Raw genomic sequence first — 18,161 nt, 5'->3', positions numbered from 1 at the left:
CCAGACTGAATACATATACACTACTGGCCATTAAAATTGCTACACCAAGAAGAAATGCAGATGATAAACGGCTATTCATTGGACAAATATATTATACTAGAACTGACATGTGATTACATTTTTACGCAATTTCGGTGCATAGATTCTGAGAAATCAGTACCCAGAACAACCAACTCTGGCCGTAATAACGGCCTTGATACGCCTGGGCATTGAGTCAAACAGAGCTTGGATGGCGTGTACAGGTACAGCTGCCCACGCAGCTTGAACACGACACCACAGTTCATCAAGAGTAGTGACAGGCGTATTGCGACGAGCCAGTTGCTCGGCCACCATTGACCAGACGTTTTCAGTTGGTGAGAGATCTGGAGAATGTGCCGGCCAGGGCAGCAGTCGAACATTTTCTGTATCCAGAAAGGCCCGTACAGGACCTGCAACATGCGGTCGTGCATTATCCTGCTGAAATGCAGGTTTTCGCAGGGATCAAATGAAGGATAGAGCCACGGCTCGTAACACATCCGAAATGTAACGCCCACTGTTCAAATTGCCGTCAATGCGAACAAGAGGTGACCGAGACGTGTAACCAATGGCACCCCATACCATCACGTCGGGTGATACGCCAGTATGGCAATGACGAATACACGCTTCCAATATGCGTTCACAGCGATGTCGCCAAACACGGATGCGACCATCATGATGCTGTAAACAGAACCTGGATTCTTCCGAAAAAATGATGTTTTGCCATTCGTGCACCCAGGATCGTCGTTGAGTACACCATCGCAGGCGCTCCTGTCTGTGACGCAGCGTCAAGGGTAACCGCAGCCACGGTCTCCGAACTGATAGTCCATGCTGCTGCAAACGTCATCGAACTGTTCGTGCAGTATGGTTGTTGTCTTGCAAACGTCCCAATCTGTTGACTCAGGGATCGAGGCGTGGGTGTACGATCCGTTACAGTCATGCGGATAAGATGCCTGTCATCTCGACTGTTAGTGAATCGAGGCCGTTGGGATCCAGCACGGCGTTCCGTATTGCCCTCCTGAACCCACCGATTCCATATTCTGCTAACAGTCATTGGATCTCGACCAACGCGAGCAGCAATGTCGCGATATGATAAACCGCAATCGCGATAGGCTACAATCCGACCTTTATCAAAGTCGTAAACGTAATGGTACGCATTTGTCCTCCTTACACGAGAGACGACAACGTTTCACCAGACAACGCCGATCAACTGCTGTTTGTGTACGAGAAATCGGTTGGAAACTTTCCTCATGTCAGCACGTTGTAGGTGCCGCCACCGGCTCCAACCTTGTGTGAATGCTCTGAAAAGCTAATCATTCGCATATCACAGCATCTTCTTCCCGTTGGTTAAATTTCGCGTCTGTTGCACGTCATCTTCGTGGTGTAGCAATTTTAATGGCCAGTAGTGTAGAATACATCTGGCATGCTATCAGCTGCTAGCTCCACACCCACAAACTACCAGCCCCAATGGACTTTGAGCCAGAGGTTGCGTCTGCGAATGATACTTCACTGTGAACAACAATAAAAAACACTCAGGACTCAGTAACCATTCAAATTATGATAAATATTATAACAATTAAAAAGTCAAGAATATTGAGGTGTTTCCAAAAGCCGTTTAGCTGTACGAAGGTGCTTCATTCGTAAGTCCCGGTTTCATATCGGTATATACGCATATTCTGGTTTATAATGGTTATATTTCCATAATGTAGATAGATAATTACGGAGTCCCAGCTTTCGCGAAGTTATCCACGTTAAGCGTCAAACCATAATGGTGGGTTGTCATAATGAGATGGAGAAAACCTCAGTGTATTATTAGCCTCCGCTGGCTGATACATCACATCGTCCTGTTAGCAATATGGCGGAGGTACGCACATCACACGACGTTTTAAGTTTTACTTACACTGGTTTTGCACAGCTGGTGTCTATCGGATCATATAATATATCCTGCAATGTGTTATCCGGCCGAGCTCATTCAGCAGTCATGCTTTGTACATTTCGACAAGCAACTCTTCGATATGCTCAGTTTTATTATGACAACCCACCAATATTGTTTGTATTTTAACGTGGTTAACTTCTCAAAAGCTGGGACTCCGTAGTTGTCTGTCTGCATTATGAAAATATAACCGTTATAGACATGAAGATTTGTCTATACTGATGTGAAACCGGTAGATGCGAGTAAAGTACCTTCTTACATCTATGCAGCTTTTGGAAACACTTCATCATTCTTGACATTTTAATTATTGTAAGTTTTGATTGCAAGCTGTTAAGTGTATCTTAATTCACTTCATTGTGAATTGGCCTTAATTTGTGCACCCGCAATGCTGAAAACTTTAAATAAGTACCGAAGCAGTCGATACACCACACTGTTGCGGAAACTGTCTGAGATATCGGCGTAGGAAACTTCGATAACCTCTAACAAAAAAGCTATAAACTTGGCAGTCTGTGGTTGATGTCATGGCACGCTGTGGCACTGCTGGAAACAAAATATATGTGAAAAACATAAATAGATAAATACAAGCAAGTATTATTCTTTACATAATCCGTGGGTTCTGTGTTGGTTTACATGCAACTAGTAGAGAGTTGTCACACATCGATCCCTAAGTGCTCTTTCAATGTTCATTCTGAATCTGTATGATAAGCGTAGTAGCTGCGAATTAGCGTGAGATTAAACAACTAATTCTATTGCGGGGTTGGGGTACGGGAGAGGGGTTGGTACGTAATTACGAAACTCGAACGCCTGGTGTAATCACGAATAACACACACCCGTTCCCTGCTTCCACACCCGCCCAACAGTAAGTAAGCCGCCATTCGTCATCGCAGATTATGCACTCTCCACATAGCTACTTTCCCCAGTTTTCATCAACTTTCACACCCACTCTCCCCTCATTATTTAGCGTTAGGCCGGATGACTGTCCTGTGGCCAGATAATCACATTCTCTAAGAGCACCGCATGCACCCCTCTCGCAATAAATCCCCCGCTGCATTACGGCTTGAAGCAGAGAAAGGAGAACGTGAAAGCCAGTGACTGTGATGGTTGCGAGTTTAGCATCCTTCTGTCTGAGGCAGATACAGGGTTGGTGTTATTGTTAGAATCATTTTACGTATAGATTTAATGGGCGATATGCCGCAGTAGTTAACACTCGGGACTCTGCAGTGGTTCCGCTCATTTTCAATTAGTCCACTCGTAATGTATGTCAGGCAGATTTTATCTTCAAAAGCTTGCGCATACCCATCTTTAACGTGGCCTACATTCACCTTGTTCGGTTTGAGAGCATAATAATTAGAAAGCTTCTGCAGTTCACTTAATCCTTCCGGATTTAGGCGTTTTAATATATTTTTGTGTGGGATCTAAAATTTAAAAACCTCTCTCACACCGGCCTGATTTAGCTTCACTGATCAGGACAGTAAAAACATGCGTATATTAAGGGAATTTTCATTGACAAAGCAGGCTTATCACATTCACACAGTTCAATACTGTTCTGTCCTGATTAAATTGAGCTTAACTTAAATTCCATAAGGCAGTGAAGCAATTTCGAAGTCTCGGTGCAACGAAAATTGTCAGTCGATCTCCTGGAAACATTTGTAATAATTATTAACTTTCGGTGATCACGTGGGGAAGACCGGAGATCTGCTGGTAAGACCGTGTTAGCCTATTTATTTGAAGTAACTGGATATCTTGAGCATACAAAACGGCAGGTTCGTCCAGTGTAAATCAGACGTTCCCCACTGATCCCGTGCAACACAGCGTAGTAAGCAGACACTGTTAATAATAAACAGTTAAATAATACGCGAACACACTTACTTTAGTTTAGTTCATGTATTAAATTCCTTCTCATACACAATCTCATCAAGATGGCGACTAGCCCAACAATACATACATATACATCCTTCTCTCATGACTAATCGGCGAGAAGTCCTCTATTCTTTTCATAAGAGAAAACATAGATAACAGAGAAACTATTCCATGGAGTAAATGGACGCTCCAAGGAGTAATTGGGCTTGAAACTACTTTGCATTTATAATCGGTAAGATAAGAACAGATATTTCGAGATATGTACTGAGTTATATAATTTATAAAATTTCTGAAAATATCGCGGAGAGACCGCTGCAAGAGACATTACATCGCCCCTCGCAGCGCGCAAAGTTGATATGTATCCACTTTGCGAGCTAACTATTGGCTTACCTAACTAGTTAGAATTTGTGGAACATACGGTCCTATAAATTTTAAGAAGTTAGTAAGATTTTTTTTAATTACAAGAACTGAAAGAGATTTTTTATCTTCGATGCTAGATACCTAGTTGTTGCTTTCACGTGTACTGGGGCATACCCGCATCCCACGTACACAGCCAGGGAAGATGGACTTATATAGTTGTTAATAAGGTCTACCTATTCAGGAACTGGCCTTCACTGGGAAACCCCGGAAAACCTGGAGGCTTAGACCCCAACTAGGTATCACAGATGATAGGAAAGACAGAATAATTTAGAAATTTGAGAGTTATCTAGAATTCATAGGAAAGATAAAATCTGCCTCATAGCCAAAAAAAAAAAAATCTTTACACATGCAAATTTTTTTTAAAATCTTCTGAAAAATTTTCTTCATCGATGTCTTGCTGAACTGCGGTGAAACTGATCGAACAGGAACATGGGACACGGCACGGAGGACAGGCGTCGCATTGGCGTACCGGACAGGAGACGTAACGGATTTGAGAGACCAGAAGGAACCTCAGGAACTGGTACTCAGGATTGTGGCATGAAACAATCGAAATTCGTCTAAGGAATGGTCAACTACTAAAGATTCCTGGAAGAGAAGGGTTACTCGAATTTTTCCAGATTCATTTTGAACTCAAATATGGACCTGATCCATCCAATCTTCCATCTGAGGAATGGGAAAATCCATTCGTCTTACACTTTCCACACCTAGGTGCCTTAATCGATACTGTAGTTGCACAATATCACAACTCCAATCTTCCATCTGAGGAATGGGAAAATCCATTCGTCTTATACTTTCCGCACCTAGGTGCCTTAATCGATACTGTAGTTGCACAATATCACAACTCCAGATCGGAAAACAATTTTTGAAAACTTGGATAATTTCATCCATCTTCTTGAGTAAGCCGAAAGGTTCTAATCCTGGATTTAATTATTTATTTATTTAATTTGTTTTTTCGTTGGCTTTTCCAGGTGGAAGTAGATCTGAATCTTTCCTAATTTGGTTTCAAGTACGAATGTGGATAGCATGTCAGAATATTAAAAACTTTATTATTTGAGACAATTTCCAAAAAAAATTGTATCTTACTCATACATGATTAAAATGAAATTTTGCTGAAAGAGAACGTTTAATTAAGTCTTGCTGCATGATTTCTCCAGCTGAAATTAATCTTTGTTATTGACGATAAAATTTTTCTCTTTTATACTCCAAATGCCGCATTTTCTCATGAACATATATGAATGCAAGATAACAATAAACAAATCCAACTGGAAAATGACACATTATTACAAATTCAATGAAGAACTTTCTTATTAACTCTAATTTTATAAACACACACTAAGCTGGTTAATTAAATTCTCTTGAATAGAATTTAGCTCGCGCAAAACAAAAAAAAAAAAAAAAAAAAACAGCGAGTCTTTATATCTGTGGACAGTAGCAATCGATTCTAATTTCCTAACGCGGTTCATTTGTTCTCCTGTGAACTGCCAGTTTACAAACACTAACTTCACACGCAAGCGCCGTATTCGACCATATACACTCCTGGAAATTGAAATAAGAACACCGTGAATTCATTGTCCCAGGAAGGGGAAACTTTATTGACACATTCCTGGGGTCAGATACATCACATGATCACACTGACAGAACCACAGGCACATAGACACAGGCAACAGAGCATGCACAATGTCGGCACTAGTACAGTGTATATCCACCTTTCGCAGCAATGCAGGCTGCTATTCTCCCATGGAGACGATCGTAGAGATGCTGGATGTAGTCCTGTGGAACGGCTTGCCATGCCATTTCCACCTGGCGCCTCAGTTGGACCAGCGTTCGTGCTGGACGTGCAGACCGCGTGAGACGACGCTTCATTCAGTACCAAACATGCTCAATGGGGGACAGATCCGGAGATCTTGCTGGCCAGGGTAGTTGACTTACACCTTCTAGAGCACTTTGGGTGGCACGGGATACATGCGGACGTGCATTGTCCTGTTGGAACAGCAAGTTCCCTTGCCGGTCTAGGAATGGTAGAACGATGGGTCCGATGAGGGTTTGGATGTACCGTGCACTATTCAGTGTCCCCTCGACGATCACCAGTGGTGTACGGCCAGTGTAGGAGATCGCTCCCCACACCATGATGCCGGGTGTTGGCACTGTGTGCCTCGGTCGTATGCCGTCCTGATTGTGGCGCTCACCTGCACGGCGCCAAACACGCATACGACCATCATTGGCACCAAGGCAGAAGCGACTCTCATCGCTGAAGACGACACGTCTCCATTCGTCCCTCCATTCACGCCTGTCGCGACACCACTGGAGGTGGGCTGCACGATGTTGGGGCGTGAGCGGAAGACGGCCTAACGGTGTGCGGGACCGTAGCCCAGCTTCATGGAGACGGTTGCGAATGGTCCTCGCCGATACCCCAGGAGCAACAGTGTCCCTAATTTGCTGGGAAGTGGCGGTGCGGTCCCCTACGGCACTGCGTAGGATCCTACGGTCTTGGCGTGCATCCGTGCGTCGTTGCGGTCCGGTCCCAGGTCGACGGGCACGTGCACCTTCCGCCGACCACTGGCGACAACATCGATGTACTGTGGAGACCTCACGCCCCACGTGTTGAGCAATTCGGCGGTACGTCCACCCGGCCTCCCGCATGCCCACTATACGCCCTCGCTCAAAGTCCGTCAACTGCACATACGGTTCACGTCCACGCTGTCGCGGCATGCTACCAGTGTTAAAGACTGCGATGGAGCTCCGTATGCCACGGCAAACTGGCTGACACTGACGGCTGCGGTGCACAAATGCTGCGCAGCTAGCGCCATTCGACGGCCAACACCGCGGTTCCTGGTGTGTCCGCTGTGCCGTGCGTGTGATCATTGCTTGTACAGCCCTCTCGCAGTGTCCGGAGCAAGTATGGTGGGTCTGACACACCGGTGTCAATGTGTTCTTTTTTCCATTTCCAGGAGTGTAGTTTCAGTAAACTTATTCTCACTGGAGATTAACACTCCCTGAATGTATATTACTTCACACGCACAAGCTTCTTTGGTGATCATCGTGTAGACAGATAAACCGTAAGTCTTCACAGCAGCAATAGCTACAGTTCCACTTACTTTTCTAAATATTCCTATACTATCACAGAAGCAATCGCTTACTGTTCATTGAACTATCACAGATGCTTGGCATGCTGTCATTTAACCTATCACAGTAGCTGAGGCATACTGTCCTTCGCACTTCATTTTTAACACCCAAATACTTCATACAGACTTTTCATTTAATTTGAAACATTTTCCTTAAAAGTACCTCTTTAGGTCTACATGGGGAAATAATCCTTTTATTCTTCCAGAATCCGGATATGCTAATAAATACGCACCAGGATTCGGTATATCAACTATTATATATGACCTGTATAAATTAGATTCCATTTTCTGATGGTCTTCTTCAACCTTGATGACTTGATGTGTCTTCTTAAAAGAATTTTTTGTCCGATATTGAATGTCTGAATCAGTTTGATGTTTCTGTCATGGATTTCCATTCGCTGTCTTGCTTTCTCCGTAATATTAATGAGAGCATTGCGAATTATTTCTTCCCATGACATTTTTGTGTCCTCGAGTTTAGGCAAGTTATCTACCCAAAAGTTTCTTTCGTTATCTCTGAACATCAGTTCATTCGGGGTAAAGTTTGTAGAACTATGTGGTAAATTATTATAAATCTGCTCAAACTCGGTCAAATAGTTTATCCAGGTAGTTTGTTTATCATGACAGTACGTTTTCATGAATCTGTTTAGTTCTCGAAAAACCCGTTCAATTAAATTCCCTTGTGGATGATAGCAAGATGTAAATATCTGTTTTATTCCTAGTTGTGATACTAATTTTCTCCATAAATATCCAGTAAATATCTTCGCATTGTCGGAGATTATAGATTTTGGAATCCCTGCATGAGGAATGTAGTCATTTACAAACTTTACTGCGGCAGCTCTTGCAGTTGCTGATTTTATAGGATATAGTTTAACATATTTTGTAAACACATCACAGAATCCAATAACGTACTTAACACCACCTCTGGCTCTAGGAAGTGGTCCACAAATATCACATGATGTAAGTGATCTTGGTGCTTCAGGTATTATTGAGTGAAACGCAATTTTATTTCCCTTGTTGTCCGGCTTTGCCTTTTGACAGAGAACACATTTCTGTATGACTTTGTGCACTTTTCGCCTTATAGTTGGGAAGTAACAATAACATCTAATCTTATTAGCACACTTTACAACACCAACATGACCCCAGGTCAAATGTGTAAACCAAATTAATCGTTCCTCATATTCTTCGGGTATGCAGACACACCACTTTGGATTCTCAGCCTTCCCAGATTTAAAAAATAAAATATTATTCACAAGCCGGTAGTATTCCAAATTGACCATAGGATTTTGTTGATTGAATTGTCGTATTATAGCATTCCATCGTCGATCCTTCTTCTGAAGCTGAGCCATTGTCTTACATAAATGAATATAATATAACTTGTAATTATTTTCTTGAAGAAGAAGCACTGGAAATTCTGCCTTGTTATTTACATCTAGTTCAGGTGTTATTCCTTCTGGAGATCTTGACAACGCGTCAGCTATAATATTTTCTTTTCCGGCTACATGAATAATTTGAAACTGATATTCTTGCAGTGCCAGCGTCCACCTTGACAAGCGAGGATGCAGCAACTTACAAGTTTGTAAAAATGCTAGTGATTGGTGGTCACAATAAACGGCTATCCTTGAGCCATATACATAATAATTAAACCTTTTCAAAGACCAAATAACTGCTAAAGCTTCTAATTCCGTAGTGGTATATGCTCTTTCACAGGTGGATAAAACTCTGCTATCAAATGCAATTGGACAAAAGGTTTTTACACCATCGATGTACCTAATTTGAGATAAACAAGATCCTAATCCGACATCTGATGAATCAGTGGCTAAACAGAATCCGACATTCATATCAGGGTGGTATAATAACGGAGCATTTATCAGTTGATCCTTAATTTCACAAAAAGCCTTTTCACAATCATTAGACCATTGCCATGGTACATCTTTCCTCAGGAGCCGGTTTAGTGCTTCAGAGTTCATTGCATGAGTTTTAATAAATCGACGAAAAAATGAAGCTAAGCCTATAAAGCCTTTCAGTTGTCTTCTGTTTCTTGGAGCTGGAAAATTTTTTATCGCACTAATCTTTGCTTATGTTGGAAGAATGCCTTTTGCATTAATCATATGTCCTAAGAATTTAATTCTCTGTAGAGAAAATTGGGATTTTTTAGATTTGCAGTTATACCAGTTTGTTTGAACACAGCAAAAATCCTCCTAATAAGTTGTACATGTTCCTCCCAAGTTTTAGAGGCAATTAATAGATCGTCCACAAAAATTGTTATTCGACTACGTAGTTCTGGTCCTAGGGCATAGTCGAACGCAGAAATAAAAACTCCAGAGCTGATATTGAGACCAAACGGAACGACCTTGAACTGATTGCTTCTCCTTCCATATATAAAAGCAGTATATTTTCTTGAGTCCTTGTCTAACTGGACTTGCCAGAACGAACTTCTCAAATCAATACTGGTTAAATAGGATGCATCTTGAAATTTCTGTATTAACTCATCGATGTTCTCCGTATGTGTGCGCACAGGTACTATAATTTTGTTAATTTCCCATGCATCTAATACCAATCGAACTTTTCCTCCTGGCTTTGGTACAACAAGCAACGGAGAACAATATGGGCTGTTCGACGGTTCAATAAGATTCCAGTTTAACATTTTTTGTATCTCTTCCTGAACTGGTTGTTTTAATCGCCAGGGAATGGGACAGTGTGTGCGGCAAAATGTCTTATGGGGCTTAATCTGTAATGTACAAACATATCCACTAATAATTCCGGGCTTTTCATCGAAAACTGACTCATATTCTGTTAATATATTGAATAATTGTTCCCTCTGACTATCCGTTAGGCAATCTGACTCAGCAATCTTCTGTTCGACTGTTTGTCTGAAATCCTCTTCCTGAATTGACTTGATCGGCAGTCTGTACATATTATTATTATCAGCACAAATCAACTGCACAGCAGCACCACGGAAATATCGCTCATACACTGTCTCCTTTCTCAGTAAGATCAATGTAACAAATTGATCTTCGATTTTAAAATGCACCTTTCCTTCTACCAAGCCCAACTTGCAATTGCAGGCTTGCAAAGTTCCAATGCCAAGAATACAATCTACTAACAACTTTTCCACTACAAGGAATGTGCAGTGTTTAGCTACATTTCCCAATTTTATCTCTATAAGCGTTTGTATCTTGACGTTCCGGGATTTTGCTCCCACTGCACCTATAACTCGGCAATTTTGTACTGGTAGGACAAGGATTTTCTTAATTTTACTAATTCTGCGAAACAAATTTCCGGATACTACGTCTGTAGATGAAGCTGTGTCCAATACAACACTGGTTAAAATTCCTCCCACTTCTGTGATGATCTCAGACACAGGAACCCTTTTATCTTTGACTACACAGGCCTCTAAGTCTCTTGTCAATTCATCTGTCATTAATTCGCCTTCATTATAGCTCAACACGGCCACGGAATTAATTTCGTTTAAAACAGGTTTTCCCCTTTTGTATTCCCCGCCCGACTTTACGGAGCATAAAGTGGCCCTCTTCAGTTTAAATATCGATTATTATTTCCTCTTGAATCATCTACTACTTCTGTTATGACTGGTTGTTGTTGATGTCTGGTTGTGTTATTTGCTTCAAATCGAGTGTCAGAATCTCTGTACGCATTATTATTATTTGAAAACTGCTGGTTCTGATAATCTCTTGCATTTCCAAACATTGGGTTGTATCTGCGACCTGTTCGATTGTCTCTGAATCTGCCCCTCGCAGCACTGTTATTGAAATTTCCATTTCCGTTGCAATTGTTTCCGTTGAATCTCTGACTATTCCTAGTACAATAATTATTAAATCCGTTTCCTTTCCGGTTTGCATTTGGCGCCTCAATCGCTCTCCTCTGCATAACCGGTTGTCTTGGCCGATGTTCATCTTCCTCGATCATATCTATAGTGTCAAGCGTAGTCATGAAAGAGTCAAGGTCATGCTCATTAATATACAGCATTCTATTTCTGATGCTGGCCGGAAGTCGATATTTTAATATGCCAATCACGTCTTGTAGAGGCATAGGCTTATCCCCATACCGCGATTTGTTTATATATTCCTCAAAGTATTTCTTTAAAGACCCACGTGAAAAAGAAAAAGTTTCCCGGTATAATACCTCCTGCCTTAAACGTTCTTGTACTCCTTCGGACCAGTATTTGGATAAAAATGCTCGTTCAAAATCTTCATATGTGTCCCAAGTTGATATCATATAGCTCCTGACCCCTGAATATAACCGATCACGAAACTAACCTTTTGCCACTCACTCCTAATTTTTGGCAATACTCCCCTAAAACTTCTTATAAACACTACGGGATGAACATTTTTCTTGTCTGGCTTGTAGATCTGGAATTGTCGTTGTTTCAGCATTTTCTCCTTAGTATTGCTTTTACAATTACAGGCATTATGACTACCCTCATAGTGTTGTGATTGATGTTGATTGCAAAACCGAACGTGTGCATTAATGTCCCTGTCTGTACTTGATCGGGTAAATAATGTAGCTTCGTTGATAGATCTTGTCATGGGTTCATTTCCTTGCGTGGAACACAAATCTTCTCGAGATAGATTTAAAGATCACTCAATGTTTTCTTTCCATTGTTTAAGTTCTTCGCCTAGTTGTTCTTTGGCTTCTCGAAAACCTTTATTAAATAAATTTTCTTCAGAACTCACGGTCATAGAATGTATAGCTGCTCTGACCGTATGTTCAATATTGTCGGGACACAAATCTTCTCGAGATAGATTTAAAGATCTCTCAATGTTTTCTTTCCATTGTTCAAGTTCTTCGCCTAGTTGTTCTTTGGCTTCTCGAAAACCTTTATTAAATAAAATTTCTTCAGAACTCTCGGTCATAGAATGTGTAGCTGCTTATTTTAAGTTCTTCGCCTAGTTGTTCTTTGGCTTCTCGAAAACCTTTATTAAATAAAATTTCTTCAGAACTCTCGGTCATAAAATGTGTAGCTGCTCTGACCGTATGTTTTTTTTTTTTTTTTTTTTTTTTGTAATGGACTTGTAGTCCGGGGTGATATGTTAAAATACAGCATCACCGGTCTATTGCGGTCTAACTGTGTTGCTGAGGCAGTAAATTTCCACAGGGCAGTGACTGCGTCACTGCAATTCACTTTGGAGGTGTGGCGGTGGGACTTGTGGTCCCGTACCACCCTCTGACGATGATGGTTCTACATGAGTCGGGCAGGAAAATATTGCCTAACATGGGCGGGTGAAGGTGTGGCGTTTGCCATACGGTTATTTGCATGCTGACAGTATGCTTTTCCTTTCTAAACTTAACTGCGAGAATTTTGCCACGAGAATGTTTACCTTATGATCAACCTCGTCTTGTCTCTCCTTTATGTTATTTATGGATTTATCCAAATTTTGGATGTCCTTCGGGATCTTGTCATGTGATTGTCTCAAATCCTGCATATCTGCTGACATCTCGTTTACTTGTTGCTTTAACTCATCTTGAACTTCAACTAATACCGGAATTACCGCGATAGAACATTGCATCTGTTCTTGTGCTTGAACTATCTGTGGGATTGACTCGACCTGCTCTTTAATAGTATCAAGCTTAGTAGCAACATACTCAGTTAGCTCTAGGCGTAACTTCTTCGCATTTTCATTACACTGCTGAGTGACTTGCTCAATTTGAGCAGCTAATTTTAATTCTGTCTTTTCATTCTGAATTTTCAATTCTTCCGCAGTTTTATTTAATTTATCATCAAGTTTCTGAAAAACTCTCTACTAATTTATTATTTAATTCCGCTTGATTAGCTTCTAATTGCTCCTGGAGTTTCACTTGATTGGCTGCTAATTGTTCATTTATTTCCCTTTTAATCTCTATTTGCGCTTTAGTTAATTCCCTTTTAGTCTCTATTTGCGCTTTAGTTAAGTCTGTTACATTTTTGGCTAACAGTGTTAACTGCTACATGATTACAGTCAATGGGTTTATTTCGTCCTGCTCAGATGACATCGAAACACTTAAGCTTTGTTGTGGGGCCTGATTAATGCTGCCGCTAGGCACTACTACAGTTAAGCTAGCGTCTAATTTTTCAGTAACCTCAGAAACAGATGAGGGCTGTTGTGATTCGCTCTGTTGTTGCATTGCCATTTTATAAACCGCCCTAGTAAAAACCATTAATACACAGAACAACAAACATATAAAGTCACTCGCATCTCAGTAAACAATGTCACTGACCTAAACTTTGGATAATACTCACTTCTAATAAACACTTCGTATCTAAAGCTCAACCCAGTCAATCTGATTCAAACCGATAGACATTTAAATAGTTATTATAAATTTCTAGCTACAAAAATTTAACTGTATATTGTCTGGCCTGAACGACGTTCTCGTGGGTTGTGGCGAAATTGTGACTTCTGGAACAGGCCTCGTCTTCTTTTGTCTCGTGCACATGCAACATAAAATTCATACAATGTTTAAGTAATGCTCAAAAATGAGTCCTGTCACAGTGAAGCCAAATTTAATATCTTTTTGTGTGGGATCTAAAAATTTAAAAAAACCTCTCTCACACCGGTCTGATTTAGCTTCACTGATCAGGACAGTAAAAACATGCGTATATTAAGGGAATTTTCATTGACAAAGCAGGCTTATCACATTCACACAGTTCAATACTGTTCTGTCCTGATTAAATTGAGCTTAACTTAAATTCCATAAGGCAGTGAAGCAATTTCGAAGTCTCGGTGCGACGAAAATTGTCAGTCGATCTCCTGGAAACATTTGTAATAATTATTAACTTTCGGTGATCACGTGGGGAAGACCGGAGATCTGCTGGTAAGACCGTGTTAGCCTATATATTTGAAGTAACTGGATACCTTGAGCATACAAAACGGCAGGTTCGTCCAGTGTAAATCAGATGTTCCCCACTGATCCCGTGCAACACAGCGTAGTAAGCAGACACTGTTAATAATAAACAGTTAAATAATACGCGAACACACTTACTTTAGTTTAGTTCATTTATTAAATTCCTTCTCATACACGATCTCATCAAGATGGCGACTAGCCCAACAATACATACATATACATCCTTCTTTCACGACTAATCGGCAAGAAGTCCTCTATTCTTTTCATAAGAGAAAACATAGATAGCAGAGAAGCTATTCCATGGAGTAAATGGACGCTCCAAGGAATAATTGGGCTTGAAACTACTTTGCATTTATAATCGGTAAGATAAGAACGGATATTTCGAGATATGTATTGAGTTATATAATTTATAAAATTTCTGAAAATATCGCGGAGAGACCGCTGCAAGAGACATTACAGCGTGATACAACTGAAACGACTATCAAATTAGATAAATTACTTAAATTTTTCGGAACGTACTCCTTAATTTGCCTTGGTAATGTCAGAATACCCTATCCTAAATACATAAACAGTATTTTTGTTGCAAATTTAATCACTAAGTTGGAAACATTTTACTGGAAACACTAGTCAGTAAAATTCAAAACCTTAACCCACAACTCTGTATTAAACAAAATAAATCCGACTTGTATACGTATCACGTTTGTAGTTTCACAGTCTATTTCTATGCGCACACATTCACAAAAGCTATCATACTTATTACGTGGAAGCTTTTACACAATATACCTACTACATAGGTACAAGGCGACGACTTGCGTAAGTTCAATCTAACTTCTGCACCATTTCAGTGCAGTAATGTGTTCACTGTAAATAAGTATTATAGTAGTTGTATTACACTTTTATTACCTTATAAATAAATAAATAAAACATTTTTTTAGTTTTTTAAATTCAGTGCATTAATATTTGTAAAATGATTCTTTCATATAGTGTTCATTAAAAAATGACGATCATTCCACTTGGGCCCTGTGGAATGGTACATTAGCTTATTTGTTTGAGTTTTAAATATTTGTCATGTAATTTTGTTTTTCTGACATGTTCTTCATCCTGGAGGACCTCCACACTACGGATCAATTGGAATGAAAGAAAATCTAATTTAATCTAAACTACGTTTGCCATTAAGTAACAATCATCTTTCTCCGAAACGGAAGCGTTGTGTTGTTCAATTCATTAACTTTAAGCTAGCTTACTGTTAAGACTTTCAACACTGAGAGTTAATTATTTATTAATAAATGAAATGATCGTACGGCATTGTTGGCCAGGAGACACCCTGCGGAGTGTTCGGCCTCCGGAACTGGAGGTCCTTTTTAGCTGACGCCACTTCGGCGACTTGCGAGTCAATGATGATGAAAGACACACAACATCCAGTCATCTCGAGGCAGAGAAAATCCCTGACCCCGCCGGGAATCTAACCCGGGACCCCGTCGGCGGGAAGCGAGAACGCTACCGCAAGACCACGAGCTGCCGGCTGTTTATCAATCTTTTGTTATTATAAACTGTGCGAGGCATTCTGTATAATAGAAATTCAGTGGACTGGGAATAACAGTAGACAAGTTCCAAAGTACAGGTTTATGAAACCTTGATCATAGTTTCGATACTTCCTGGCAGATTAAAACTGTGTGTCCGACCGAGACTCGAACTCGGGACCTGTGCCTCTCGCGGGCAAGTGCTCTACCATCTGAGCTACTGAAGCACGACTCACGCCCCGTACTCACAGCTTTACTTCTGCCAGTTTCTCGTCTCCTACCTTCCAAACTTTACAGAAGCTCTCCTGCGAACCTTGCAGAAGTAGCACTCCTGAAAGGAAGGATATAGCGGATACATGGCTTAGCCACAGCCTGGGGGATGTTTCCAGAATGAGATTTTTCACTCTGCAGCGGAGTGTGCGCTGATATGAAACTTGCTGGCAGATTAAAACTGTGTTCGAGTTCGAGTCTCGGTCGGGCACACAGTTGTCATGCTCAGAAAGTTTGCAAAAGTTTGCTTCTAGTTTTTTCTGCGTTTCTGCCATGTTGTGCTGCATGGCCAGATATGTAACAAAATCCTCCTCGTTCTTAACTTCAATACTAAAAATATAGTACACTGTGAGACCTATTAAGCAGTTAACAGCATTTCGCTTTCTCTTGGAAAATAGCGTTGCATCAGGGTTGAGAATTTCGGCTGGTGTTATTGCAGACGTTTAAGTTCTCCTGATGTTTGACAATTTTTGCTTTGTGTAATCTTATATATTTTTCGTGGTACTAAGGACGAATATGTATTCTTCCCTGTCAATTAGGTTACCCGTGGTACACACTGGCGAGTCTGTTAAATGAATTGCATGAAGCCTAGACGGCTTCGGGATTTTTCTGTATACGGCAGCGTACCACGGCGCTTTCACCTGTGAACTTAAGTAAGGACTGTCGATGTTTACCCACGTCACATGCTAACTGTTGTTTGGAAATTTGTGTTGTATTACATTCCTTGATTTAGTTGCGAGAATGGTCTTGTAGATTTTCTAAACTTTCGTTATATTCTTTTAAGGGACCGTCGTTTGTATATAACTTTACTCTAAGAGAAAATGCCAGAAGCGCTAGAGCGCCATAGGTACGAGGTGTACAACAATAAGCGGCTGAAGATCAGCTGGTAGAATTCAGTTCTGCAGATGGGCTGTCAGACTAGTCGGTGCCGTTTTCTACGTCTCGTAGGTTTCGCATAAATAAAGGGTTTGCGCCCTTTTCTGCATATCGGTGACCTTCAGTCCTCCATCTCGTGTCGGTAGAGTCAAGGTCTCATATCTTATTTTAAAAATATGGCCACGACATATGAAGTGTCCAAGAGCTGACAGCATACTTTTGGCTAAATCTTTTCGTATGGACAGTACTTGGGCCACATAATTTATTTTTGCAGCGATATAGATACTGGTTAGTACAACTTGTTGAAGCTCCTCTAATATCCTGACACTATGTAACTTCACACAAGCGCGAACTTTGATGAGCAACTGCTTATAACTGGAGGCGACGGTGTGGTAGATTGTGCTTCCAAAAGCAACACCCAGACATTTCATCCTAGCGATCTCTTTTAATTGACCACGACGTACTGCGCCTATTCCTTTGCAAATGTTCATGATCCCGTATTTCATCCAGTTCAGTCGTGCACCGGATGCTCGGTCATATTTCGTTATGACCTGAAGATCCCTCTCTACCTCAATGACATTAATGGCCAAGAAGGCAACATCTTCAGCGTAACCTCTGCACACCATCTTTTGTCTGTTTACTCGCAGTCCCTATAAGTGTCCCTTCAAGGTGACCAGCAGATGGCAAACAGCGCCATCGACATAGGGCGTCCCTGCCTAACAGAACTGTTTATCGGAATTGCGCTACGTGGCTGACCGTTAATGATGATTTCCGACGTACTATTCCGTAACAAATTCTGTATGATGCCGATGAACTGCGGAGGAAAACCCAGTGTCTTCATTACCATAAAAAGCTACGAGTAGTTCACCCAGTCGAACGCCTTTTCGAAAGCTTACACAGCAGATGTGATTCTGCAGGCGTCTGCAACAGATATTATATCGTTGTAGTGGGCTAGTGTTTGCGATTTGGATCTGTCCTTTCTGACTCTCGTCCGATGCGATCCAATGACGGTGTGCATCACTGCTTTCATCTTGTTACCAGAATGCACCATATTCCATGTAAATAAATTTCTGCCACCTCTTGAAGCAAGGGGATGTCAATGTCGGCAGCATATAATAGATCTTTGATGTTGTTAAGATTGAGAAACTTCGTATCACATTTATATTTAAAGGACCGTTTTTACATCCTTCAGGATCAGTCATTTATTTGCGTTTTAAAAGAATTGAGAGTCCTCTACTTTGTCTTCCTGGTGTGTATCCATAATCTCATCATCTCCTTCTGTTTCTGTTGTCCTCGAACGCTGTTGAG

The sequence above is a fragment of the Schistocerca piceifrons genome, chromosome 2, assembly GCF_021461385.2.
Source record: "Schistocerca piceifrons isolate TAMUIC-IGC-003096 chromosome 2, iqSchPice1.1, whole genome shotgun sequence".
In the NCBI taxonomy this organism is placed as follows: Eukaryota; Metazoa; Arthropoda; class Insecta; order Orthoptera; family Acrididae; genus Schistocerca; species Schistocerca piceifrons.
The sequence above is the reverse complement of the archived record's forward strand: the minus strand, read 5'-3'. Positions refer to the sequence as shown.